At 47.1% G+C, this 25,556-nt stretch overlaps 1 protein-coding gene across 1 annotated transcript in view; it reads left to right on the forward strand.

Annotated features, from left to right (window-relative positions):
- LOC306770681 (partitioning defective 3 homolog) overlaps positions 1-25,556 on the forward strand; it is a gene marked incomplete at both ends in the record, with an annotated part of 372,575 nt that overhangs the window by 167,637 nt on the left and 179,382 nt on the right. The window lies entirely within an intron of this gene.

Here is a 25,556-nt window from a genome sequence, read left to right on the forward strand (position 1 = left end):
GTTTGACCGTGTGATGACGTGAGCTGGTTTGGTTGTAGCGTTAAGGGTCTAACCGGAGGACCCAACTGGAACACGACCATATTTTCTCCTTTGTACCGGCCGATGAGAGGGGGGTCTGGCTGCTGTGGGGGCGGTTCCGGTCCAGGCCCCACCCTCAGACCACCATAGGCAGGAAGAAAAACCCTGTGTGTGTGTGTGTGTGTGTGTGTGTGTGTGTGTGTGTGTGTGACAGTGAATCAGATGTAATGATTCCTCAGCAGTGACATCCGACCTCACACTCCGTGTGTGTGTGGTGTGTTTCATGAATGTAGCATTGCAGGCGTGTTTCCTCACTCTGTTGGCACTTTATGATTGAGTCAGTCCGGTCGCTCGACTCCCCGCTCTGTCAAAGAGGAAGAAAAAATACTCTTCCTCTAAAAGTTATTAGAAGTGACAGCGAGTCTCTGCGGGGAGAGCACAGATGACCTTGGGAAGTGTTGAACACGCTGAGCCTGATGAGCAGAAGATTTCCCCAGTTTGCGTGTCCGTCTCAAGCCGTTGCTATGGGTTACCTGCTCCGACTCTGTGCCGGAGATGATGTTTGATGAGCCGAAACCGAAGAAACGACGCTGAAAGCGCAGTGTGGAGGCAGTGTTAATAACAGAAACGTATTCACATGTCGTCATTTAGCTTTTTAACCTTTATGACCCAAAATTTAGAACAAAAAGTTTGTTTTATGCTTTTAAAAAACTTCAATCCTGATGAAAAGTACCAAGCATTCATCTATTTTTATCATTTTAACCCTTTAAATGCCAGGTTGAAAATTCACATGACTGGCTTCACAACAGAACACAGAAACTAAATTATTTTCCATATAATGAATATTAGAATGATGCTTATTTGGTGGTGATTAGACATTTTTAATGCAAAGATTCGATTCCATCTGGTTATTTTAAAATCTCTCTCTGGGGACCCTCCTGACTGCAATAACTGATCAGACATCAGTAGTTTCTTCCTCTTTTTTAGGAAAATAAATCATGTTGAGCCTCTGAACACTTTAAATGCTAGTTTATTATTATTTATGAAATCAAAACAAACATAAAATGAATATTTTCTTTGATATAAGAGGTCTGAGGGGATGGTGGTGGTGCTTCCAGTCTGGGATATGCTAAAGGTTACATGATGATATTTTGGCAGTTTAAGGCTGTAAGGGTCCTCAGAGGGTACAAAACTCATCAACAGGGTTTGAAAACATGACAGAAAATAACTGGATGTCTAAAAAAGAGAAGTTACTGCAGGTCAGTGGTATGTCTGTGGGTTTCGTCCAGCAGGACCGGCTTGTTTTTCTGTTTTCCTTCAGCATTTTCCCCTGATAAACGTATTTGTAACGGGACAGTTGTTGAAATCAGTCAAGAATTCATAATAAATGTTTTCACTAAAATGTCCCTCGCTCCATTGCCTGATTCTCTCGCTTGAGCTGAACTGCTGCTCTGAGCTGCAGCAGATCAGCGATCGATGCTTCATCCGGGTTTCCATAATAAGCACGAAGCATCTAGCTAGCTTCGCTGAAACCAGTGTAAAGGTAACGCCGTCTGTTGAACCTGCCTCTAACATCTCATTTAGTATCAGCCAACATGTTGCACTGCAGCTTAAACGTTGGTGAGCAGGTCGGATGTTGAGTCGATGACAGCAGCATTTCAACGGTAATTATCTGTAAATCTTAAGAAATAACCTTTAATAATTTCTATGAGTTCTTTTCTCACAACCACAATGTCTCATTCAGACTTTACGTGTGAAGGGAACTAGTCTAGTGACTCTTTATGATTGATGGACAGATTTTCCTGCCAATGAGAAAGAAACAGGAGGAATCGGCTAAATGTTTGCATCAGTCTGGGGTCAGTTATGCCAGTGGAGATTACCACATGTCACCACATGATGACACGATAAACCTTTATTTTCTCTTCTGCATCAAATCTGCGCAATAAATTCAAACTTATCTTGCTTTTAATTATTTTTTTGTGTAATTTGCTGCATTTTATTTTTTAATCCATCTTTGCAGCATCTTTTAATATTTTCTAAAAGTACTTTTAATTGTCTTGTACATGATGTACAAACACACTGTCCTGGCCTAATGCTGCATGAAAAAATTATGACTATTTTTATTTCTTCTTCTCGTGTCTTGTCCAGCATTTAAGCAGCAGAATGATGGTCTGGATGCTGTTCTGCAAAGCAAATTTACTTTGCCAAGGGGAGCATTACTGGTATGATGATCCTCTTGATATTCTGGATTCTTATTTTATATCTTTATTTATTTTGTATAATTGTAATGCAGAGTTCCTACTGCTGGACCAGACCGGAGAAGATAGAAGAGAGACAGAAAGACAAAGGGAAAGAGAAAGAAAACACCTCGTCGGAAGAGAAGAAAAGAGAGATAGAGAGAGAAAGAAAGAAAAAACAAAAAAGACATTTGCATGAACATGTGCATATACACCCCTACGTATTCACCTATATAAAGGCACAAACACAAACAGGCCGATCTTAGATTCTTATTCCCCCTGCGGAGGACTAGACTATCAGGTTAAATATAAATGGGAGACAAAGAAAACCAGCTGCTGTCAGTAAATAAACCTGCAGACGACTCAGTGACTGTGTCGCATGCAGAACATACAGAGTGGAACGTGTTCAGAGAAGAGCTAAAAAATTACTTGTACCAAAACTGAAAGTAGCCTGAATATTAAGCATAAATGTAAAATGTTGAAATCTAAATGTAAAACCTAAAACGGATATAAAACTGTTATTTGGTTTGGATTTTTAATAAGTTTGGAGCAACAATTACAGGTCTGTGATATGTAAAATTCACTTTGGAAATGTTTTTTTAACAGTCATGTGTGTCTCCACATCCTGTATCTCCTAAACGCGAGAAATTCTGTCTCCCCTCCCACTTTTTAGCAAACGTTTGCTCTAACGGGTGAGTCTGAGAACTTCCCCTTTGTGACGTCACAAAGGGAAATACTCCTCCCCCCTTCTAAAATCACCAACAGGTGCATCCTCTTCCCGTGGGAGGCGTGGAGTGGGTGTGGACAGAAACTACTAATGAATATTTACAGCTTCAGACAGAAACATCCTGTTCTCAGTAGAGTCTCTGGAGACACTTTAAGGATGACAGAAATTAAGAACCAAGCCTGAATTTGAAATAAAACACTTAGAAAGCATGTTTTTGGAGCTCTGACATGTAGATAAAACTGTTGAGAAAATGTAGAAAATGGGAGCTTTAAAACTTTTAATCCTAATTAATCATGTTTCGCACAAGCTTCAGCGATGACTAAAATCCAGTTTAGTGCAAACTTTAATATTAAAAGCACCTTTATGTTAAAAAAGCAAAAGTTTTAGGTTTAATAACAAACTAAAACAAACCAGCTGCTTAGAAACTGCAGCACTCTGTAAATAAAGCTGGAAAAGTGTCAGAAATAAGGACATTAAAGTACTTTTTGTTTATAAAGCACCAACATGCTCAAAATACTCTTCTCTTGCTAAGATGATGCTAAAGTTGAACTTTTAACAGACTATAAGGAATAATGTTATTTTTTATGAGTAACGGTGAATAAAAAAGTAGATACTAATGGAGATAATTTATTAACTTCTTTATGTATACTTTATGTTTCATATGTACAGCACTTTGGTGAAAACATGGTTTAATAATGTGCAACATGAATAAAGTGACTCTTCATCGTATCTTTAAACTACTGGAAGTGTAAGGCTGATGGGTGGTGGTGTTATCCGTACAGGACGGACAGGAACGCAGGAAAAAATGACTGAATGGAAACTTTTTGCCTTTTTCCTTCAACAGAGAGCTGCGGTAAAAAAAACAAACTTAAAGCATCTTTAAATAGAAACACCTGTTGTAGAAATAGTTTAATTAGCAAAGAAGCATCACATGTTTAAAATCTTCCCGAATCCAAGTTCAAGCTTTCATGTTACTCATCACCGGATACACAAATAAAAAGCTGGAGATTATTATTTTAGAGCAGCAGCATTGTGCTCATATTTCTGGAATATCATCAGGAACAGGAGCAAGAGGAACATGAGCAGGAACATAAACAGGACCAACAGCAGGAACATCAGCAGGAACATGAAAAGGAACATCAACATGAACAGGAACAGGACCAGGAACAGGACCAGGAACAGGAACTGGAACAGGAACAGGAACAGGAACAGGAACATGAACAGGAACAGGAACTGGAACATGAACTGGAACAGGAACAGGAACTGGAACAGGAACAGGAACAGGAACAGGAACAGGAACTGGAACATGAACTGGAACAGGAACAGGAACTGGAACAGGAACAGGACCAGGACCAGGAACTGGAACAGGACCAGGAACTGGAACATGAACTGGAACAGGAACAGGAACTGGAACAGGAACAGGAACAGGAACAGGAACAGGAACTGGAACATGAACTGGAACAGGAACAGGAACTGGAACAGGAACAGGACCAGGACCAGGAACTGGAACAGGACCAGGACCAGGACCAGGACCTGGAACAGGAACAGGAACAGGAACAGGACCAGGACCAGGACCAGGACCAGGACCAGGACCAGGACCTTGAACTGGAACTGGAACTGGAACAGGAACTGGAACTGGAACATCTGCTGCAGTAAGAGGAGCAGCAGTGTCTACCTGGCTGTAATCTGACAGCTGAATGACTAACATGAGTCAGGAAAGACAAATCCTCTCATTACAGGTGAAGGTTTGTGTTGGATATGTCGTTTCTCCGTCCCGTGTGGGCGTGCAGCGCAGCAGCAGCGGATGGTAGGATGGAAACACACAGCGTGGGATAATTAAAGCAAAGTGTGATCGGTGCTGGCGGAGATAATAAGCAGACACTGACACAGATATCTGCCACGCTTTTAGAAAAACACACCAATTAGCAGCTCTTTGTTTATCTGGGATTATTTTTCTGCGTTTCTTTGTTATGCTTCCTGAAGAAAAACAAAGAAAACTTGTTCCTACTTTCCACTGGAACGGCTCACACACTCTTTACTTTGTGTGTGAGTGGGTGTGTGCGTCATCTTCCAGCATCAGCAGCTCTTCATTCTACTTCCCGCTCCTCAATGAATTATCATGTCAGGGAAGTTTTCTCCACTTTTTCTCACATCAGATCTTTTAGCTTAATGGCTGATGTGTGTGAAGCTTCGTTTAGTTCCCTCCTAAAGTGCTTTTCTGCTCCATGTATATTTCAGCAGGTCTTCACAGCCTGAGCCATGAATAAGGAATGGAAAAGTCAGGCTGGCTGAGAAGGTGCAGAGGAAACTTCACACACCAGAAATAGTGCAGTCTGACCGGACGGTCCGACCTTACGAAGCATCAGGATGTGGTTTTCCTACAACCTGGACTTGGAGCGATGCAGGATGTGGTTCAGCATGGTCCCGCTGGACCAGTTCTGCTGTTCCACCATCAGGATGTGGTCCAGCATGGTCCTGCTGGACCAGTTCTCCTGTTCCACCATCAGGATGTGGTTCAGCATGGTCCTGCTGGACCAGTTCTCCTGATCCACCATCAGGATGTGGTCCTGCTGGACCAGTTCTCCTGTTCCACCATCAGGATGTGGTCCAGCATGGTGGAAGGTCTTCCCTGAAAGAGACGTTGTCTGGATGGGAGCAGATGTTCCAGCATTGATGGAGCTTCCCAGATGTGGAAGCTGCCCACGCCATCGGCACTAATGCAACCCCATCCCATCAGAGATGCAGGCTGATAACAAGCTGGATGCTCCCTCTCCTCTTTAGTCTGCAGGACACGCTGTACGGGCAGCAGGAAGGACTTTGCTTTCTTCACCACCTGCCTTTCATGAACTTCCACCACAGAGATCTTCATCTCCTGGTTTTGTTTTTGACACTTGGATGGTTTTCCAACCAGCAGATGATAATATCTGCGGCGGGACTGAATCAGTAAAACCCCGACTGCTGCATGACGATCCGGTCTCGCTCCAGCCAGCTTGCTTTTCTCTGGACCTTCTCAAAACAAAAACTTGTAAAAAGTTCCACAGCACTTCAGTTCAGTCCTGGAATACAAGCTGTTTACATATTTAAAATCATCTCTTTACATCCATATTTACATAAGCATACATGTCATGTCCATTCATGTCACGTCGTATCAAGTTAACTATTCATTTACAAAAATATGCTTACTGATAACTGCATATCAATCTATATATTTGATTATCTATAAAACAAATCTTCTAGTCCAGCTCCATCCACACGATCCGTTAGTTTACTGTATGACACGTTCATCTGTATTCCTTCTGACCTGCAGGAAATCTTTTCCCTTCTTGTGGTTGCTGGTGCGCAGCTTTTCCCCTCCTGCAGAACAGTCTTCCTCCCACTTTCCCAGCGTTCCCGCCGAAACGTTCTGCTTTTAGTGGGAATGTTCCAGAAGAGGCAGCTGACATGAAACCTTCCAGCCTGCAGCTAAATCAGGGATTTATCTTTTCTTTATCCAATAAATTCATTTACATCAGTGTCAGATGGTTGCATGTGAGACACCCAGCTTGTTAGCCACACACACACACACACACACACACACCCTGCTAAATGTGGCGTGCAGCAAAGCATGCCTTATCAGCCCATATACACCAAGGCCTTGTGAGTTATTCTTCATATAAACAGCTGACATTAATGCTGGCCTATTATCCCACTGATGAATGTTAATGGCCTTCCCGCTCCACGTCGCACATGCACATACATGCTTCCTCACACACACATCAGACGTTCTGATCTGGTTGAGTGGCTCTCGAGGGATGGGGGAGGCCATTATCCGGAGCTGTTCCAGAGTCTGGAATGACACCGGCTGTCAATCACAGTGGGATTTAACCCAATCAGTGACGAACACAGAGGCGAACTGATGTGTTTGTGTCGCCCCAGTAAAGTTCATCACTTGCAAATTTCAGCTGCAGCACAATATTTCAGACAAAGCGACGATCGATGCTGCGGCTTTCACGCCAGATATCGTTTCGCAACTCCAATATGTATTTTTAATTATTTGTTTGTGTCTGAAAGGGAAGCTGTCACAACACAGTGAAGGAAAACAAACGGTTACATAACGGCGCCGGAACACGCCGTCTCTGATCAAACCTCCAGCTGTCTTTGTTGTCTAAAGGAGGCGCCTTGTCGTCACGGAGACCCACGGTGGAGAGGAGTCCGACGTCAACATGTTGCTCGGGCTCGGTTAACGCGCTCCGTACCTTTCACAGCTTCACATCAAGATGGCTCACCGCCGCCACTTGAACGCCACTCCTGAGCCAATTAAATTTGATTTTGTTCTCCTGCTGTCGTCTGTCTGGAAACCAGAAGCTGTTCGTGGCCGAACATGAAAGGAAACAGAGGAATAAATTTCAGTGTGAGGCGTCGCTGGCGTCACGACCTCTTCGCTCTGGGATTTAAGAAAACAATCTCTGATAAAATCACACATCCTGAACAGCGAGCATGTTGGTGAGAGGGTTGCTGGTGAAGCCCAGCCTGCAACCCTGCAACCCTGCAGCCCCGCAACCCTGCAGCCCCGCAGTCCTGCAACCCTGCAGCCCCGCAGTCCTGCAACCCTGCAGTCCCGCAGTCCTGCAGCCCCGCAGTCCTGCAACCCTGCAGCCCTGCAACCCTGCAGCCCCGCAGTCCTGCAACCCTGCAGTCCCGCAGTCCTGCAGTCCCGCAGTCCTGCAACCCTGCAGTCCTGCAACCCTGCAGTCCCGCAGTCCTGCAGCCCCGCAGTCCTGCAACCCTGCAGTCCTGCAACCCTGCAGCCCTGCAGCCCCGCAGTCCTGCAACCCTGCAGTCCTGCAACCCTGCAGTCCCGCAGTCCTGCAGCCCCGCAGTCCTGCAACCCTGCAGCCCTGCAGCCCCGCAGTCCTGCAACCCTGCAGTCCTGCAACCCTGCAGTCCTGCAGCCCCGCAGTCCTGCAACCCTGCAGTCCTGCAACCCTGCAGCCCTGCAGCCCCGCAGTCCTGCAACCCTGCAGTCCTGCAACCCTGCAGTCCTGCAGCCCCGCAGTCCTGCAACCCTGCAGCCCCGCAGTCCTGCAACCCTGCAGCCCCGCAGTCCTGCAACCCTGCAGTCCCGCAGTCCTGCAACCCTGCAGCCCCGCAGTCCTGCAGCCCCGCAGTCCTGCAACCCTGCAGTCCCGCAGTCCTGCAACCCTGCAACCCTGCAGCCCCGCAGTCCTGCAACCCTGCAGTCCTGCAACCCTGCAGTCCTGCAACCCTGCAGTCCCGCAGTCCTGCAACCCTGCAGCCCCGCAGCCCTGCAGCCCCGCAGCCCCGCAGTCCTGCAGTCCCGCAGTCCTGCAACCCCACAGTCCCGCAGCCCTGCAGCCCCGCAGCCCCGCAGCCCTGCAGCCCCGCAGTCCTGCAGTCCCGCAGTCCTGCAGCCCCGCAGTCCTGCAACCCCGCAGCCCCGCAGTCCTGCAGTCTCGCAGTCCTGCAGCCCCGCAGTCCTGCAGCCCCGCAGCCCTGCAGCCCCGCAGTCCTGCAGTCCTGCAGCCCCGCAGTCCTGCAACCCTGCAGCCCCGCAGCCCCGCAGCCCCGCAGTCCTGCAGTCCCGCAGTCCTGCAACCCCACAGTCCCGCAGCCCTGCAGCCCCGCAGCCCCGCAGCCCTGCAGCCCCGCAGTCCTGCAGTCCCGCAGTCCTGCAGCCCCGCAGTCCTGCAACCCCGCAGCCCCGCAGTCCTGCAGTCTCGCAGTCCTGCAGCCCCGCAGTCCTGCAGCCCCGCAGCCCTGCAGCCCCGCAGTCCTGCAGTCCTGCAGCCCCGCAGTCCTGCAGCCCTGCAGCCCCGCAGTCCTGCAGTCCTGCAGCCCCGCAGTCCTGCAGCCCCACAGTCCTGCAACCCTGCAACCCTGCAGTCCTGCAACCCCGCAGTCCTGCAACCCTGCAGTCCCGCAGTCCTGCAGCCCCACAGTCCCGCAGTCCCGCAGTCCCGCAGTCCTGCAGTCCCGCAGTCCTGCAGCCCAGCAATCCTGCAGTCCTGCAACCCCACAGTGAGCTGCAGGCGACGTGAGGCCAGCTGAGCATGGAGGAACCCTTCCCACCTGACGGGATCTTTCTGTCTTTGTCTTGTGGATCTGGAGCGCATCTTTCCCAGCACGCTGTGGTGAATCCAGGACAAAGTCTCATGAGGAGGAGGTTGAGTTCAGAACACAGGGAAGAAAAACCAGATTCCAGAGCAGTGCGGTCAGTTCTGCTGAGGTGTCCCAGAACCCAGAACTGATCCAGGACCAACAGGTCAGCTGCAGGGAGAGCCGCCATGTGGGTGGAGGTTGCAGAGAAACAGTCCAGCGTTTGCTCAAACCAATCACCAGGATTTCCCTAATTGCTGCGCTGTGGGAGATGCAGCGGTGTTCACCTCTGACCTTAAACCCCCCCGCCAGGTTAAATGTTATCCTTGCCCCCCCCCCCCCCCCCCTTGCAGGATAATTTAGTTTTTTTTAAAAAAAGAACCATGTCAGACTGTTTTTGACCTAAAGCAGCGCTACGTTGAAGCTGTGCATGTCGGACCCGTTCCATCACAACATGGTGAAAACTCTGCGGTCGTATCGGTTGTCTGCCCCCTGGTGGATGCCTTGTGCACTACATTCAAACTTTTCTTTTTGCTGACTTCAGATGGAAAAACTTTCAACAATTTCTTTATTCAGGCGTAAACCGGTAAAACGTCGAGTTCTGGTCCAGATGCTCCTCCTCTCAGGTCCGGCCTTTCTACATCAGTCAGAAACAAACTCATCAGAGGCAGCTTGAGCTACGCAGAGCGACGTCCTTCTGCAGCCACACCATCTTTCTGCTGGACATTTCCGGTTCATTACTTTCCCAGCGGGTCCGTTTTCAGCCTCTACCCTGTGTGTGCTGAGGGAATGTGTGCAGAGGTTCATTTATCAGCTGGGGTCTGCAGGACTCACAATGACGTCTTAATGTTTCTGGAAGCTCAGGACCTCAGATGGAGCTGATTTCTGCAGCATCACTCAGCTGCTTTTTAAACCTCATTCGGTCCCGGTCACCTTTCCTTCTCACCTCCATGAAGGTTCTGGTAGTTCTGGTTCTGCTCAGTCCTGCAGGGCTTGTTGGTTGAAGCACATCAGCCTCAGCTGGAGCAAACTGGTCTGTTTCAGAGCTTTTTCTGCACATCACAGCTTGTGTTTGGACATGGAAGTTTGCTGAGGAAGTTTCCAGCTTTGTGTGGACTCTTCCAGGCAGCCTGCCGCATTAAAATCTGTGTGTGAGAGCAGGTTAGACACACACACTGCGTCATTGCCTTGATTTAATCCACAGCGAGGGCTGAATAGACTGTTAATGAGCAATTATAAGAAAAATGCTACTAAACATCTCATTATTAATGTCTTATTAGAAACAAACAGCAGCGATAATCAGGGTGAGGCTTAATGCGGAGTGTGTGTGTGTGTGTGTGTGTGTGATTCATAATGAGCCCATGACAGCCATCCAGCGGCTGTTCTTCCTGCTCGGCTCTCTGCATGTCTCATAACTCCCACCTTCACGTGGAAGCAGATGGCGCTGCAGCAGAAACAAGTGTTTATCGTCTATCTGTAACTTTTCAGAACTCGATCTGCGGGATCGCTGCTCGCAGGCCGGCTGCTTTGCTCACTAAACTAGACCCAGAAGAAACAGACAAACTGCTGTTTTCAGTTTTCATTCCTTTCCACCTGGATTTTATTAAGAGTTGTGCAGTTCATGTTTGGCAGCAAATGTTTTTTTATTTCATATTTTTGTGATGAATCCTGATGCGCAGGCTGGAAAACCGGTCTGACTTCTGCAGCAGTGTGTATCTGAGCGGAGACCCCCAGGGACCAGTTCTCAGATCTTTGACTTTTCTACGTTTCCTTTGGATCAAACGTTACAGAATTTTAACTGGAATTATCAGAGTTGTGGAGATGACACTTTGTGTGTCTGTCAGCGGACGACTGCAGTCCAGCAGACTTCCAGCATCGGAGCAGATAGCTGGACTCTCTACAACTAGATCTGTAAAAAGATGAGATTTAGTTTAGTAACAAAGAAACAGGAAAGCTTTAGTAACCTTTGAGTGTTGTTGCACTATCCTGTCCTGTCTGTCTGTCTGTCTTATCCCATTCTGTGCTGTCTTGTCTTGTTTCATATCGTATTGTCCCGTCTTGTATTGTATCGTATCGTATCGTATCGTATTGTATGGTATTGTATTGTATTGTGTCATATCGCATCGTATCGTATCGCATCGCATCGTATCGTATCGTATTGTATTGTATTGCATCGTCTTGTATCATCCCGTCTTGTGTCATATCGTATCGTATCGTATCGTATTGTATTGTATCGTATTGTATCATCCCGTCTTGTGTCATATCGTATCGCATCGCATCGTATCGTATTGTATTGTATTGTATCGTCTTGTATCATCCCGTCTTGTGTCATATCGTATTGTATTGTATCGTCTTGTATCATCCCGTCTTGTGTCATATCGTATCGTATTGTATTGTATCGTATTGTATCGTCTTGTATCATCCCGTCTTGTGTCGTATCGTATCGTATCGTATTGTATTGTATTGTATTGTATCGTATTGTATCATCCCGTCTTGTGTCATATCGTATCGTATCGTATTGTATTGTATCGTATTGTATCGTATTGTATCATCCCGTCTTGTGTCATATCGTATCGTATCGTATTGTATCGTATTGTATCATCCCATCTTGTGTCATATCGTATCGTATTGTATCGTATTGTATTGTATTGTATTGTATCATATTGTATTGTCCCGTCTTGTATCGTATTGTATCGTATTGTATTGTATCGTCTTGTATCATCCTGTGTTGTCTCGTCTCATCTCATCCCGTATCATCTTGTATCGTATCATCCCATCTTGTCCCGTCTTGTCATGTCTTGTCCTATCCCGTCTCGTATTATATTGTAACGTATCTTATCGTATGGTATCGTCTCGTATCATATCGTCTCATCTCTTCTCGTATCGTATCGTCCCGTCTCGTCTCATATCATATCATCCCGTATCTTCCCGTGTTGTCTCGTCTCATCCCGTATCTTCCCGTATTGTCTCGTATTGTATCATCCTATCTCGTCCCGTATCGAATTATATCAAATTATATCGTATTGTATAGTATTGTATGGTATCGTCTCGCATCGTATTGTCTCGTATCGTCTTGTCTTGTCTCAAATCATATTGTATCGTCCCATCCTGTCCTATCTAGTCTCATTCCGTCTCATCTTGTCCCGTCCCGTTTCGTCTCGTGTTATCCCATCTCGTGTCATCTTGTCTTGTCTCATTCCGTCTCGTATTGTCCAGTCTTGTATCCTCCCGTCTTGTATTGCCCCATCTCGTATCGTATCGTACTGTCCAGTCCCGTCTCTTCTTGCATCGTACTGACCAGTCCCGTTGTGTCCCGTCCCTTCTCGTCTCGATTCATCCCGTCTCATTTATTCTCATCTAAGTAATTTCTACAACCTTCTGTTGGCCATCTCTGTGAGCGTTGACGTCTGAACTTGGACACCTCCGTGAGTTCTGACGTCTCTGTCGGGCAGATCTGTAGTTAGAAGTTAATCAGGAATTTAATTTGTTGATTAAACTTTCATGTGATCTCCGGTCTGCTTCGTATAGACGATCTTTTCCTCGGGTGGGTTTGTCTGTCTGTCTTTGTTGAAGCTCCTCCTGTTTGGTCATTAGTAGTCATTAGTGTGCATCTTTCCTTATCAGTCACTTTGTTTCTCCTCAGAGTTTGCATCCGGCTGCTCCTTCAGCTGCCTCTCTCTGGTTAATTACTCCTCAGATGTTGTTCCGTCTCACACGTTCCCCTCGTCACTACCAGCAGCCCTTCAGCAAGGCTGTCTGCTTCCCATGTAAACAAGTCGTGTTTGTTTGACAAGTTTTCTCCCATTTTTTTATATTTCCCTCTGGAGCGTTAAAGGTGACTGGATGCATGAAAACCACCTGACCTGTTTGCCGTCTCCCCTCTGTCCCGGCGCCGCGGCCGTCCCTCCCCGCCAAGCTGGCTGCAAACGTGTTAATTCTTGATTGGAGTTCATGCATTTGCCTTCTCCGATTTGCTCCGTGGAGTGAGAAATCACTTTCTCAATGAGAATAATTGAACACGGGCAGGGGGGTGCCAGCTCATTACCCACAAATCACAGGGAACAGGGCACCTTAGCTGAAGACAATAATGACTTCAGGGAATAGAAGAGGCCGTCAGCGTGGAGCCAAAAGCAGCATGGTGGCAGGGAGCAACGGCGAGAAAGGAAGCTGCATCTTCACACGTCCTCAGAAGATGAAATTATCCTCATTTCTTCCTCTGGTGTTCGTCGTCGTCTAACCGTAAAGAGACGGATGTCTACCTGGACCACGTGTTGAAGTAAACACAGATTATAGTGGTTAGAAATAAGCTTTCGAGTCATTTCCCACAGAGAGCAGGAAGCCAGCTCCTCCCTCTCCACTTTCTGCTTTTTTCTTTAATACGCCAGACGTTTCCCCCTCTGCAGAGTGCCAAATGAGTCCACTTCAACACAATGAGGTCCATTGTCACAGTAGACTTCTCTCTGTTTTATAGGTCCCATTTGGGGGGGGGTGCTTTTAAGTTGCTGAAGGAATGTAATGTGGCCCCGGCCGACAGTAAACATCCACATCTCTGAGCCACAGAGAAATGTGAGCCGGGGTTCAACTCGCCGTCCCTGCCGGAGAGAGTCGTTTCATTTGCATCGGCTGAAGAACAAAGTGGTCACAGTTGGATGCAAACGGAGAGGAATGGGGGGGGGGTTACGTCACTTCTGAGGGGATGGAGGAAGACAAAGCCTCTCAAAAGAGGGGAGGATGAGGGGAAAGGGTGGTTATGAGCCAGTCTGTCCATTTCTGACCTCCAGTGATGAGGTCCAGGCACTTGGAGGAACACCAGCAGTATTACTGCCATGCTTCCAGATTGGCTTCCACGATGTTGCTCATCGTCGGACATCATTCAGTCTGCTTTTATCCATGTGTGATGGAGAGAAAACTGCATCTACATTACCGACATGGCCGCGTTTCGCATGCCGATCCTCTGACATGTTGCTTATTAAAGCCTCCATGACGATTCCAGACAGCGAAGAAGAAGAACGCGATTTATCTGATGCTGCAGCAGAGTCTGAAACCTTGTCACGTTGAGGAGCATCAGCCAAGCGTGACATTTAACATCAACCTCATGAAGGGCACTTTTTCTCCCCGAGCTCGTTCGATTCCAGAAATGTTCGGCAGAAAAACACCCAGAAGCACAGAGCTGTGAGACTCTTTGTGTTGGATCCCTGCGATGACTGTGGAATAGCCCCGACAGCCTGAATGGTGTCATTCCAGAAAACTGCACCTGCTATGTGCATGCTCCTCCCTGCAGAGCGCTTTTCCATCCCAAGTTTTTATTTCTTCCTCTTCAGGCTGCAAGAACACAGGCCATGTGAGCCATTGTAGAGAATAGCTCCCCCGCTGAGCTTCATCACAACAGTCTCTGATATTTCCTCATGCACTCGTGATTTCAGCAAGAATCATGCTGACAGTATTTTCCATTTATAAAAAAAAAGTGGAACAGAGGAACCTGTAATGTTTTGTTTGTTGGTGCTTAAACTCACCGTCCACGTTATCTGGTCATCCTGTTAAACTGTCTGAGAAAACCAAGACCTAACCAGCCAATCACATGGCAGGAAACAACAGGACCTCCAATGAGCACTGGTTCCAACCAGAATATGCTAAATACCATCTCTGAACAAACCTTGATGCAGATGGGATACATTCCTGCCTCTTAATACCAACAGCGCAGGTTAAACCTCCACAGCCTACCTGAGTCCTGCTGCTGAGCACAGTGTAGCATCTTCTGATGGAAACTTCCAGCAGGATGATGCACCATGTCACAAAGCTCACATCATCTCCACCATGATGATGAGTTCACTGTCCTCCAACGGCCTCCACAGTCACCAGATCTACATCCAGCAGAGCAGCTTTGGGAGATTCTCATAGTGATGAAGTGGAACGGGACATTCTCATGGTGATGAGGTGGAACGGGAGATTCTCATCATGATGAGGTGGAACGGGAGATTCTCATCATGATGAGGTGGAACGGGAGATTCTCATGGTGATGAGGTGGAACGGGAGATTCTCATCATGATGAGGTGGAACGGGAGATTCTCATGGTGATGAGGTGGAACGGGAGATTCTCATCATGATGAGGTGGAACGGGAGATTCTCATGGTGATGAGGTGGAACGGGAGATTCTCATGGTGATGAGGTGGAACGGGAGATTCTCATGGTGATGAGGTGGAACGGGAGATTCTCATGGTGATGAGGTGGAACGGGAGATTCTCATGGTGATGAGGCGGAACGGGAGATTCTCATCATGATGAGGTGGAACGGGAGATTCTCATGGTGATGAGGTGGAACGGGAGATTCTCATGGTGATGAGGTGGAACGGGAGATTCTCATGGTGATGAGGTGGAACGGAAGATTCTCATGGTGATGAGGTGGAACGGGAGATTCTCATGGTGATGAGGTGGAACGGAAGATTCTCATGGTGATGAGGTGGAACGGGAGATTCTCATCATGATGAGGTGGAACGGGAGATTCTCATGGTGATGAGGTGGAACGGAAGATTCTCATGGTGATGAGGTGGAACGGGAGATTCTCATCATGATGAGGTGGAACGGGAGATTCTCATGGTGATGAGGTGGAACGGAAGATTCTCATGGTGATGAGGTGGAACGGGAGATTCTCATGGTGATGAGGTGGAACGGGAGATTCTCATCATGATGAGGTGGAACGGGAGATTCTCATGGTGATGAGGTGGAACGGGAGATTCTCATGGTGATGAGGTGGAACGGGAGATTCTCATGGTGATGAGGTGGAACGGGAGATTCTCATGGTGATGAGGTGGAACGGGAGATTCTCATGGTGATGAGGTGGAACGGGAGATTCTCATGGTGATGAGGTGGAACGGGAGATTCTTGTAGGCGGATTGTGAGTGTCAGCAGTCTTATTTGTGTCGTATGGGAAAATGTGTCTCACAACGTCTTTGTGTACTGTGTACATGCAACAACTTATCTGGAATCTGATGTGTGCTGTTGGTGTATTTCTTTGTCCTCTTCTCTCTTCAGTGATTGGAATCACTTGTTTGTCAGATATATTAAGATCAGCTTAAACTCCTCCTGTGATTGATCTGAATCTTGTCGAATCAGCTGTCTTTGAATTTTGAAGGCGTTTCGATTTAATTACTTCCCTGTAGGGTGTGCTCTTCCTATTTCTTTTTTTCCCTTTAATTCTTCTTTCTTTTTGTGTTAAAGCACTCTTTCCTACTAAGCCGCCCCCCTGCTTGTCTTTTCCGGGCCTGTTAGATTACTGTGACGGCGCTGGAGTCTTTTGGGACCTCTCTTCATTACAGGCCATCCACAGGCCCCACATCTCCACGCGCCCCTCTTCATTTAGCCCTGGTTGAGAACAAGTACTCAGCCAAATGGCTTTCTGTGTGCCCCCTTATCCAAGAATTTCAGCTTCCAATTAAAACGGAATGGAAAAGGCCCTCCACCTCACCCCTCAGTGTTCCCATGGTGCTACAGATGTGGCCTCTTACAGAAGCCGCCCCACCTGCTCAAACAAGGCAGCAAACAATGGCTCATCTGTAGAATAGACCATTCCCTATAATAATTCTGTAGTGTGTACCAAAGCTTAAGTTCCCACTGAATATTTCACAGTTCAACATTGTTTACTCTCTTTCCAGATTTTTTTTCTCCCATCATGTTGAGTTAATTCAGGGTTTCAGGTCAGAGTGTGTGAGACCCCGTCCACATCAGCCTGAGCAATGCTGCTGGCTGGAACAACGTTTGCTGTTCTGCGTGGCTGAAATGGAAATTTTGCTGAGCAGGGACGGTAGTTTGTTGGCAGCCACTGTGCAACTCAATAAGTCAGCATGATCCCGACTCACAGAGCGGCAGGAGCAGCCTCGGAAAATAATTAAAAGAAGAAATTATATTTGATTACAATTCAGATCTGATCCACGTGTGTTCTCATTGAAATTCAAATAGCTGCTATTATTTCGACGGGGGTAACATTCACTCACTGACCTTCACAGTTTGAAAGATGGATTAAGCGTTCTTAGCAATGGAAAGCAGACTGTCCTCCCACTTAATAAGCTCAAAATGATGATTAATCTGTGAAAAGCACGGCAGAGTTCCTTCTAATGCATGGGTAAAGACCTGGGACTCAGCTGGGACCATCTGCTCAGCAGGGCTGTGCACTCAGTCCTGAGGACGGGTTCCTCACAAGGAAAACGGGTTTGAAAAGCACATTTCATGTACAAAAGTAAAGTGCTTTACATTGAACATTACTGCTTAGTATTAGAGCAGAAGAAGCCTGGTTGTTGGTTTTCAACATCATTGTTTCAGGCTTAAGTTGATTTTTAATTGTTCTTACTTGCCTCCAAAATCATTTCAGTTTTGTTCAGTTTAATTAAACTGAAGTAAGTTGTGGAACAACTAATTGTGAACTTGATAGATGCATTTGATCAGTGTTTGGATCGGACTATAATCTCCTTGGTGAGGTTGTTGTATAGAATTGTGTGTCATCTGCATAGTGACGGTAACACATTTAGTTGTCTTTCATAACTTGAGAAGAAGAAGGCCCAAGATGGAGCCTTGGGGAACTCCACAGGTTATTTTCGGTTCATACTTACCTGTAGACACGAAGTAGTCCATTTGTCTTTTAAATGGGAGTCAAACATAGAGCTGTCTTTTGAAACATTAATCTACTTCTATCGCTTGACTTACTGAAGCTCAGTGAAATCTTAGTATATATGTTTACAACTAAAAGGTTCCGGTGTTGCTTTTGTTCAAATCAGTTTCTCTCACCAACACAATGCCAAAAGTCAATTTTTAAATTAGCCCTCGTAAAATGTTGGTGGACACTCTATAACGTAAAAATTCTAAATGTTAGACGGAGAAACTATCTGAATTTTCAGAAATAAGGAGGATAAATGTGTTTTAGTGAGGTTTGTTCACAGCTGGGTCAAGGTAACCTTTTTACCCAAATTCTGCATCTCTCTGAGATAATGTTTTCATATGAGGTAATATGTTTTCATTCACTCTTAGATTACATTAATCTGAAAACTGATTAGCAGTTTATTGCCTCTCTCATTTGCAGCTAACGCTCAGAACAGGACTTCCTTCTTAGCAGCTAACACTAAAACTGTGGACTCGTGTTATTTTTACTTTATTTTTCCTTTTATTTGAGAAGAACATAACATATTAAAAAAGGGACAACTTTTAAACATGCCAGATTTAGCCAAAAGGCTTATTAATCATCAATTGTTCCCGGCCAGCCCCTACAGATGCATTCTGGAAATAAGAAGGGACTACAAATACACAATCTAAAGAATCTAAAAATATCCATCATTTAATGTTTGACATAAAAACAAACGAAAACATTAAAATCAACTCACCTGAGGAAAAACTACCAAATCACAAAGCAAGACAACGTCAGAAAAAAAGATGTACACATAAAAACAGCTAATGCTAACACCAGGGCCTACCACATTAGCAGCTAATGCTAACACTGGGTTTTCACATTAGCAGCTATAGCTAGGTGACATCACTTCCTGTTATTTTCTCATGGTCTTATCGTCAGCTGCTAATGTAAGACACCATGGTATTAGCATTAGCTGCTAATGTGAGGGCCATGCTGTTAGCATTAGCTGCTAATGTGAGGGGCCAAGGTGTTAGCATTAGCTGCTAATGTGAGGGGCCATGGTGTTAGCATTAGCTGCTAATGTGAGTGGCCATGGTGTTAGCATTAGCTGCTAATGTGAGGGGCCATGGTGTGCGCATTAGCTGCTAATGTGAGTGGCCATGGTGTTAGCATTAGCTGCTAATGTGAGGGGCCATGGTGTGCGCATTAGCTGCTAATGTGGGGGGCCATGCTGTTAGCATTAGTTGCTAATGTGAGGAGCGATGGACTCTGACTTAGCAGCTAACGATAACTCCGTGGGCTTCACTATGTTCAACAAACACTGAATGTTTGGAAAATAACAGGAAGTGATGTCACCACATTCATACGTACTCTAAAATAAATCCAGTTATAGACTGGTAACAACCTGTGGAATATGGTCTTGCGGAAGTGAACATAGACCCGTCATATCGGTTTATTACAGTAATCTGATTACTCTAGCTATCTGATCTTGATGATCATGTAATCGGACTGTGTTTTATAAAAATATTAATCTCAGGATGTTTTTGAATAAAAAATGGTTTTGCATGAACACCTGTAAATGAAATGATATCTAACTGAATCTGTTTTTTGGAAATCAAATCAACTCATTTCAATGTATTATAACAGAAAGTTCCTTTCACCTCAACCAGAAGACAAAACGCCATCTTATCCTTTTACCTTTATGGTTTTTTAAACGAATTAGATGTCTGTGGCTGAACTTTATTTATTCAGGAACTTCAGAAGCCTCGTTGACGGAGCTCAGATGGAAGACGTGTTCTGGACACTCACTGGTAATCATAATTCAATTTGCAGTAAATCCTCCCCGGTTTGAACCTCCGGCTCATCATGGACAAGAGTGGTCTGGTCTTCTTTCAGATGTTATTGATGAGGCTCGGGACTCTGTCCGCGTTGTGTCTCCGTTATTGACCTGGTAATTGATTTAGGCTCTCATAATTTGCAGGCCTAATTTCATTAAAGTGCAATTTAACAATACAGTAAGCAAAGGCAAAGGCAGCCGTGTCATTGATAAATCAGCTCCGGCTTGATGTGAAACAGACACAGACTAAATGATGCATTCTGCTCAGCAGGTATCGCAGAAATGGAGAGGAAGAGACAAAGGTTGAAGTCAAGAGACAAAGACCAGGAACAAGAAGGAAAAGAGGTCTTTGTTGACGTAAATGTCAGGCCATAAACAAAGCGTCTGTCCCTCACCTGCACTCTTCACAAATGCAAACTGTCTCCTCTGATCTCATTTTCTTAACAGCATCAGGAACCTGTCTGTTCATGTAGAATTACATCTGAGCTGCAGAAACTGCATCTGACAAAGCAAAACAAAAAGACGCTTTGAGAAGTGGTGGGACTGTGTTCAAACACCATCACAGAAAAATCACGTCTGGAAAGATTTCATCGTCTCCATTTGACTGGCATGGTCTTAACATGTCAGTCAAATGGAGAACCACATATGTCTAACTGTACATCACTGTGGCCCGCTGTCATGGATGGATGGATGGATGATGGATGGATGGATGGGTGTAACAGCTGCTTTAACATGATGGAGTTCATCGGACTGATGAACGATGGACTACAGGGAGACGTTTTCAGGCTGTAACTACCGCCTCCTCTTAAATGGATACGAGCTCTGACCACGCCTTCCTGGATGTTAAACGCCTTCCTGGACGTTAAACGCCTTCCTGGACGTTGAACGCCTTCCTGGACGCTGAACGCCTTCCTGGATGTTGAACGCCTTCCTGGAAATTAAACGCCTTCCTGGACGTTGAACGCCTTCCTGGAAATTAAACGCCTTCCTGGACGTTGAACGCCTTCCTGGACGTTGAACGCCTTCCTGGAAATTAAATGTCTTCCTGGACGTTGAACGCCTTCCTGGATGTTGAACGCCTTCCTGGAAATTAAACGCCTTCCTGGACGTTGAACGCCTTCCTGGATGTTGAACGCCTTCCTGGAAATTAAACGCCTTCCTGGACGTTGAACGCCTTCCTGGATGTTGAACGCCTTCCTGGATGTTGAACGCCTTCCTGGATGTTGAACGCCTTCCTGGATGTTGAACGCCTTCCTGGAAATTAAACGCCTTCCTGGACGTTGAACGCCTTCCTGGACGTTGAACGCCTTCCTGGACGTTGAACGCCTTCCTGGACGTTGAACGCCTTCCTGGAAATTAAATGCCTTCCTGGACGTTGAACGCCTTCCTGGATGTTGAACGCCTTCCTGGATGTTGAACGCCTTCCTGGAAATTAAACGCCTTCCTGGACGTTGAACGCCTTCCTGGACGTTGAACGCCTTCCTGGAAATTAAATGCCTTCCTGGATGTTGAACGCCTTCCTGGAAATTAAACGCCTTCCTGGACGTTGAACGCCTTCCTGGACGTTGAACGCCTTCCTGGATGTTGAACGCCTTCCTGGATGTTGAACGCCTTCCTGGACGTTGAACGCCTTCCTGGACGTTGAACGCCTTCCTGGACGTTGAACGCCTTCCTGGACGTTGAACGCCTTCCTGGACGTTGAACGCCTTCCTGGAAATTAAATGCCTTCCTGGACGTTGAACGCCTTCCTGGATGTTGAACGCCTTCCTGGAAATTAAACGCCTTCCTGGACGTTGAACGCCTTCCTGGAAATTAAATGCCTTCCTGGATGTTGAACGCCTTCCTGGAAATTAAACGCCTTCCTGGACGTTGAACGCCTTCCTGGAAATTGAACGCCTTCCTGGACGTTGAACGCCTTCCTGGACGTTGAACGCCTTCCTGGACGTTGAACGCCTTCCTGGACGCTGAACGCATTCCTGGACGTTGAACGCCTTCCTGGACGCTGAACGCATTCCTGGACGTTGAACGCCTTCCTGGAAATTAAACGCCTTCCTGGACGCTGAACGCCTTCCTGGACGTTGAACGCCTTCCTGGAAATTAAACGCCTTCCTGGACGTTGAACCCCTTCCTGGACGTTGAACGCCTTCCTGGACGTTGAACGCCTTCCTGGAAATTAAACGCCTTCCTGGAAATTAAATGCCTTCCTGGAAATTAAACGCCTTCCTGGACGCTGAACGCCTTCCTGGACGTTGAACGCCTTCCTGGACGCTGAACGCATTCCTGGACGTTGAACGCCTTCCTGGAAATTAAACGCCTTCCTGGACGCTGAACGCCTTCCTGGACGTTGAACGCCTTCCTGGAAATTAAACGCCTTCCTGGACGTTGAACCCCTTCCTGGACGTTGAACGCCTTCCTGGACGTTGAACGCCTTCCTGGAAATTAAACGCCTTCCTGGAAATTAAACGCCTTCCTGGAAATTAAACGCCTTCCTGGACGTTGAACGCCTTCCTGGACGTTGAACGCCTTCCTGGAAATTAAACGCCTTCCTGGACGCTGAACGCCTTCCTGGATGTTGAACGCCTTCCTGGACGTTGAACGCCTTCCTGGAAATTAAACGCCTTCCTGGAGATTAAACGCCTTCCTGGACGTTGAACGCCTTCCTGGATGTTGAACGCCTTCCTGGAAATTAAACGCCTTCCTGGAAATTAAACGCCTTCCTGGACGTTGAACGCCTTCCTGGAAATTAAACGCCTTCCTGGACGTTGAACGCCTTCCTGGAAATTAAATGCCTTCCTGGATGTTGAACGCCTTCCTGGAAATTAAACGCCTTCCTGGACGTTGAACGCCTTCCTGGAAATTAAACGCCTTCCTGGACGTTGAACGCCTTCCTGGAAATTAAATGCCTTCCTGGACGTTGAACGCCTTCCTGGATGTTGAACGCCTTCCTGGATGTTGAACGCCTTCCTGGAAATTAAACGCCTTCCTGGACGTTGAACGCCTTCCTGGACGCTGAACGCATTCCTGGACGTTGAACGCCTTCCTGGAAATTAAACGCCTTCCTGGACGCTGAACGCCTTCCTGGAAATTAAACGCCTTCCTGGACGTTGAACGCCTTCCTGGACGTTAAACGCCTTCCTGGATGTTAAACGCCTTCCTGGACGCTGAACGCCTTCCTGGACGTTGAACGCCTTCCTGGAAATTAAATGCCTTCCTGGACGTTGAACGCCTTCCTGGATGTTGAACGCCTTCCTGGAAATTAAACGCCTTCCTGGAAATTAAACGCCTTCCTGGACGCTGAACGCATTCCTGGACGTTGAACGCCTTCCTGGATGTTGAACGCCTTCCTGGAAATTAAACGCCTTCCTGGAAATTGAATGCCTTCCTGGACGTTGAACGCCTTCCTGGATGTTGAACGCCTTCCTGGAAATTACACGCCTTCCTGGACGCTGAACGCCTTCCTGGACGTTGAACGCCTTCCTGGACGCTGAACGCATTCCTGGACGTTGAACGCCTTCCTGGAAATTAAACGCCTTCCTGGACGCTGAACGCCTTCCTGGACGTTGAACGCCTTCCTGGACGTTGAACGCCTTCCTGGACGTTGAACGCCTTCCTGGAAATTAAACGCCTTCCTGGAAATTAAACGCCTTCCTGGAAATTAAACGCCTTCCTGGACGTTGAACGCCTTCCTGGACGTTGAACGCCTTCCTGGAAATTAAACGCCTTCCTGGACGCTGAACGCCTTCCTGGATGTTGAACGCCTTCCTGGACGTTGAACGCCTTCCTGGAAATTAAACGCCTTCCTGGAGATTAAACGCCTTCCTGGACGTTGAACGCCTTCCTGGATGTTGAACGCCTTCCTGGAAATTAAACGCCTTCCTGGAAATTAAACGCCTTCCTGGACGTTGAACGCCTTCCTGGAAATTAAACGCCTTCCTGGACGTTGAACGCCTTCCTGGAAATTAAATGCCTTCCTGGATGTTGAACGCCTTCCTGGAAATTAAACGCCTTCCTGGACGTTGAACGCCTTCCTGGAAATTAAACGCCTTCCTGGACGTTGAACGCCTTCCTGGAAATTAAATGCCTTCCTGGACGTTGAACGCCTTCCTGGATGTTGAACGCCTTCCTGGACGTTGAACGCCTTCCTGGAAATTAAATGCCTTCCTGGATGTTGAACGCCTTCCTGGAAATTAAACGCCTTCCTGGACGTTAAACGCCTTCCTGGACGTTGAACGCCTTCCTGGAAATTAAATGCCTTCCTGGAAATTAAACGCCTTCCTGGACGTGGAACGCCTTCCTGGAAATTAAACGCCTTCCTGGACGTTGAACGCCTTCCTGGACGTTGAACGCCTTCCTGGACGTTGAACGCCTTCCTGGAAATTAAATGCCTTCCTGGATGTTGAACGCCTTCCTGGAAATTAAACGCCTTCCTGGACGTTGAACGCCTTCCTGGAAATTAAACGCCTTCCTGGACGTTGAACGCCTTCCTGGACGTTGAACGCCTTCCTGGACGTTGAACGCCTTCCTGGAAATTAAACGCCTTCCTGGACGTTGAACGCCTTCCTGGAAATTAAACGCCTTCCTGGAAATTAAATGCCTTCCTGGACGTTGAACGCCTTCCTGGACGTTGAACGCCTTCCTGGAAATTAAACGCCTTCCTGGACGTTGAACGCCTTCCTGGAAATTAAACGCCTTCCTGGACGCTGAACGCCTTCCTGGATGTTGAACGCCTTCCTGGATGTTGAACGCCTTCCTGGAAATTAAACGCCTTCCTGGAAATTAAACGCCTTCCTGGACGTTGAACGCCTTCCTGGACGTTGAACGCCTTCCTGGAAATTAAATGCCTTCCTGGACGTTGAACGCCTTCCTGGAAATTAAACGCCTTCCTGGACGTTGAACGCCTTCCTGGAAATTAAACGCCTTCCTGGACGCTGAACGCATTCCTGGACGTTGAACGCCTTCCTGGATGTTGAACGCCTTCCTGGAAATTAAACGCCTTCCTGGAAATTGAATGCCTTCCTGGACGTTGAACGCCTTCCTGGATGTTGAACGCCTTCCTGGAAATTAAACGCCTTCCTGGACGCTGAACGCCTTCCTGGACGTTGAACGCATTCCTGGACGTTGAACGCCTTCCTGGAAATTAAACGCCTTCCTGGACGCTGAACGCATTCCTGGACGTTGAACGCCTTCCTGGATGTTGAACGCCTTCCTGGAAATTGAACGCCTTCCTGGAAATTAAACGCCTTCCTGGAAATTAAATGCCTTCCTGGACGTTGAACGCCTTCCTGGACGTTGAACGCCTTCCTGGAAATTAAACGCCTTCCTGGACGTTGAACGCCTTCCTGGAAATTAAATGCCTTCCTGGACGCTGAACGCCTTCCTGGATTTTGAACGCCTTCCTGGATGTTGAACGCCTTCCTGGAAATTAAACGCCTTCCTGGAAATTAAACGCCTTCCTGGACGTTGAACGCCTTCCTGGACGTTGAACGCCTTCCTGGAAATTAAACGCCTTCCTGGACGTTGAACGCCTTCCTGGAAATTAAACGCCTTCCTGGACGTTGAACGCCTTCCTGGATGTTGAACGCCTTCCTGGACGCTGAACGCATTCCTGGACGTTGAACGCCTTCCTGGATGTTGAACGCCTTCCTGGAAATTAAACGCCTTCCTGGAAATTGAATGCCTTCCTGGACGTTGAACGCCTTCCTGGATGTTGAACGCCTTCCTGGAAATTAAACGCCTTCCTGGACGTTGAACGCCTTCCTGGACGCTGAACGCATTCCTGGACGTTGAACGCCTTCCTGGAAATTAAACGCCTTCCTGGACGCTGAACGCCTTCCTGGAAATTAAACGCCTTCCTGGACGTTGAACGCCTTCCTGGACGTTAAACGCCTTCCTGGATGTTAAACGCCTTCCTGGACGCTGAACACCTTCCTGGACGTTGAACGCCTTCCTGGAAATTAAATGCCTTCCTGGACGTTGAACGCCTTCCTGGAAATTAAACGCCTTCCTGGACGTTGAACGCCTTCCTGGAAAT

Source organism: Telmatherina bonti, assembly GCF_933228915.1.
Source record: "Telmatherina bonti genome assembly, chromosome: 20".
NCBI lineage: Eukaryota > Metazoa > Chordata > Actinopteri > Atheriniformes > Telmatherinidae > Telmatherina > Telmatherina bonti.